The 3,812-nt window shown below is 38.6% G+C and overlaps 1 long non-coding RNA gene across 1 annotated transcript; it reads right to left on the bottom strand.

Annotated features, from left to right (window-relative positions):
- Positions 1 to 628: 628 nt before the first annotated feature.
- LOC119307751 lies at positions 629 to 3,806 on the bottom strand. Its single transcript, XR_005149506.1, has 5 exons — positions 3,362 to 3,806; positions 2,595 to 2,687; positions 2,142 to 2,314; positions 1,848 to 1,933; positions 629 to 924 (listed from the first exon to the last, which is right to left on the bottom strand). It is a non-coding gene; the product is annotated as an uncharacterized LOC119307751 (long non-coding RNA).
- Between the last annotated feature and the right edge of the window lie 6 nt (positions 3,807 to 3,812).

Here is a 3,812-nt window from a genome sequence, read left to right as displayed (position 1 = left end):
TTTTTAACCATGTATAAAGAAATGTTCTTGATGTATACCAAAAATGTGAAATGTGTATGAAAAATAAGAAAAATAAAAGAAAATAAAACCTGTTAAAACCTAAGGAAGAAACAAAACGAAACCTAAAAATGAAAATCCAAACCATAGAAAACCTAAGAAACCAACGTAAACTTGTGAAAAAACAAATAAAAAACCACAGAAAAAAAATCATGTGCACCTATATGTTGGGCCGGCCCAGTAGGCACTAGGCACCACGTGTAGGCGAAATGTATTATATTTCGGTACAGGCGAGACATAGCCCTATCGCTGCACAACAGTTATGTGTCACTCATACTACTAGTTAGAAAGTGCGGCTTGCCGCACCCGCTTGCCACAGCTATATCCAACCCAGTAGGTCACCCCCCTACCACAGCCATATCCAACCCGGTAGGTCACGCTTCATATGATGGAAGGGAAAAGTGCACAGGTTTAGAACATTATACCAAAAGCAAAGCAGAATCGCAGCACACAATAACTTATTTACAACCAGTGACTGTTATATCCAACTTGGTAGGAGATGATTCATATTCGGTTCAGGGTGTTACGCCAAAAGCAAAGCACGATGGCAGCATCCACCCGGTCCACTAGTGGGTACACTGTATCCCACAGGTTGAAGGAAACATAGAGATCATTGATTCCAGCATTCAGATTTCTCAAAGAAATAGGAGGAACTAAGCACTTATAACAGTAACGGTTTGGTTCATTACATCACTTTGAGCATGTCATAGAAAATGTCGCATGATATACCAAAAGCAAGTCCTAACAGAAGCCTAAGAGAACCGATATATATAGCTCTATGGCATATGGTGATAGTAGTGTATTGGATAGATCTGTCTAAAAAGATCTTGCTTGTCGTGTTGTCCGAAGAGGTGTAGTCCAAAAGACCTGTTGACAGAATTTTAAAGAGATGGAAGTGAACCTAGAATGGGAACATATAAATTTTGCAACCCAAAAAAGTACTCCCTCCGTCCCGTAATAGAAGATCTTTTGACACTATGATAGTGTCAAAAATGGTCTTATATTATGGGATGGAGGGAATATATCACAAGTGTGACCCAAAAAACACAACATTACTAAAACATCTTCGGAGGTACTGCCAAAAGTAGGGCAAGAAATCTCTAATTCGAACGCCAGGAAGCAAACCTTAAAAATGAATATTTATACTGGAACAGAAATAATATAAAGCAGACCTGATAAATAAACCACTGTGTAAAAAATGGTAGATTACAGCAATGGCTGTTAAACTTAATCAGTTAGACCTATATCACTATACTTCGCTCTTGTTTTGTAAAAAATGATAGAAGTTTGGTACAGGAACCAAAAATAGGAATAAGAAATAAATATTAAAATATAGGGCATTTAACTATTTGTCAAATTCTGAGTTATGTACACGCACCGCTATCTCTTTGAGGTCACTATCAAATGTTGAGTTTCGCATGAATGAAACGTCGCTTGACTAGGTATTCAAAATGAAATAACAAAAAAAAACATTATGTGAGAAAAATCAAAATACCACTCAATCTATTTGTGCAGCAGACACAAGATTAGCCGTGGTAGCTAGCTACACAGATCCATGACCCCCTAATCATGTGCACACAAGTCCTCCCCACCTCCCTCTCTACTTCATATCCTTCATGTTGGCTCACACCGGGGCAGCACGCACCACAGTCAGCACCACGAAACAGTCAAACATACCCAAGCCATGAAGTGCTCAGTAAGAGAGAGAGAGGAACGAAACACTTCCAAATGGGAGGGGATTTAAAATGGATCAGCAAAGGCTAATTAAACAGGAGGTGATTGTTACTGACCATATGTCCCCTGCATTGAGGTGAATGCCTTCTCTAGCAGTCGCTGTCGTGTGAACCTTGGGCAATGCTCATAGTACTCCGAAACCCTACAAAATCAGTCACATTTTATTTTCTTCAGCATAAGAATGGAGGTGCACGTATAACTCGCAGGATAGATGAGCACACAGGAAAAAAAAGGAAATTCAGAGACATATAAATCAATCTGACCAGAACCTTGACTTCCAATCAATCAGCGCATATTGTTATGCTTGCAAAGGGAGACAGAGCGCCATTAGAATCACATAAATATCTCACCTCAGAGACCATTAGTACCTTACACAGCGTCATGCCGACTCCTACACCATGCTGTCGTGGAAGGAGAAACCAGAGAGTAAGGCCCATTTCAAAAGCTACTAAATCCACCACTCAAGTCCATTATATTTATCCAGTGAGTTGCCGCCCATAAAGCTCACAATTATGGTCACAATCTATATAAATATATAAGCCATCAGTAGAGGTAGTTGACAGTAAACTATAAGCATTAATCACAGGATAAATCTATGGCCAGAATAAGCCTAAAAAGGCGACAGCCTGAGACACCGGAGATTTCTATTCAAGCTTTGAGTCGTGAAAATCCAAAAAGAAGTAAACCTACACACCTAAAACACCGCAGATTCAAGAGCACATCTTATATTTAATTTCTTGATCCAGTGCAAGATATATGAGCAGTTGTCAGAGAGAGAGAGAGAGAGAGAGAGAGAGACGAACCTGTAGGCCGAGAAGGTGTCTCCAAGATCGAGCGCATCCAGAGGGAGAACTGCACAAATCCACATGATTGTTTGCTTTGTGTGATGGTAGAGCCTTAAATTTCCAAACATAAAGCAGGAAAAGTGTGAGAATATTAGCACAGAGAATGGGTCAGCCTATATAATGAAAATTAAAAAACCAAATGCTAACACAAAGTTAATTAGTGCACAAAGAGAGAAAAACTTTGCATAAAATTAATCACCATGCTCAACATAACCTTCTTAAGCTTGATGCACAAATCCAAATTCATGTAGTTGCATTTTGCAGGACCCAGGTTGTTAATTGAATACAAGATAAAGTGGCAGGCCTCACAAATAAATTATATATGAAGAGCAAGAGGCAGTGGAAACCACCACGTAGAAAGCACCTAATCTACATATCCAGAAAACAGCAAAGTAAAATGTAGTCAACCACACAAAATTCTTTTGGCATGGGAATTGAGAACACCAATAACCATGGACCTTATTTCTAAAAAAGTATAGAACGCTAGACCTCAATAGCAACAATGCAATATGTACTTCCATATCAGAGACCTAATTTGCTAATTCTGAATCAATGCACTTCTAAAATCTTCTAGCTCTCAACACCATAGTTTCAGTGGTTGTGCTTTATTTCTTGGAACATATACATAGCTATATATGCTTTTAGCAACATAAACAATTAGAGACATGCAACAATTGTACACACATGATAAAGTAAAAGCCTAGGAAAAAATCTGTGAGGCTCACCTTGCTGATGTAGATTGACGTTATCTAGGGAGGCAGTAGCTGCAGGCTTGCAGGAGGATGTTGGGGATATAATCCTCGCCACAAGCCTATGGAAGATGCAGTGCAGTGGCCAGGATCTCCTCTTCCTCATTCATGATAAATGGTCTCACCAAGTGCAATATGGTGAATGATTAATATCATGCAAGAATTTAAGTAAGAACCAATGATTGGTTTGTCACCCAAGAAAAACAATGATTGGTAGCAAAATCCTGGGATACTGAAAGCTTGATATTTCATAGACGTTCATGTAATAAGTCACAAATATTGCTACATAATAGAAAATAGCAAAGGAAAGAAGCTAAAGAGACATGCAAGGGTAAAATTGTATGATAATATCTTTTTAGAGTTGTTTTTTTTTTAAGGTTGAGACAGTAGGAAAGGCTCCTACTGCATATATATTAAGTATAACACA

The sequence above is a fragment of the Triticum dicoccoides genome, chromosome 1B, assembly GCF_002162155.2.
Source record: "Triticum dicoccoides isolate Atlit2015 ecotype Zavitan chromosome 1B, WEW_v2.0, whole genome shotgun sequence".
NCBI classification, from domain to species: domain Eukaryota; kingdom Viridiplantae; phylum Streptophyta; class Magnoliopsida; order Poales; family Poaceae; genus Triticum; species Triticum dicoccoides.
This window is presented reverse-complemented; position numbering and strand designations above follow the sequence as displayed.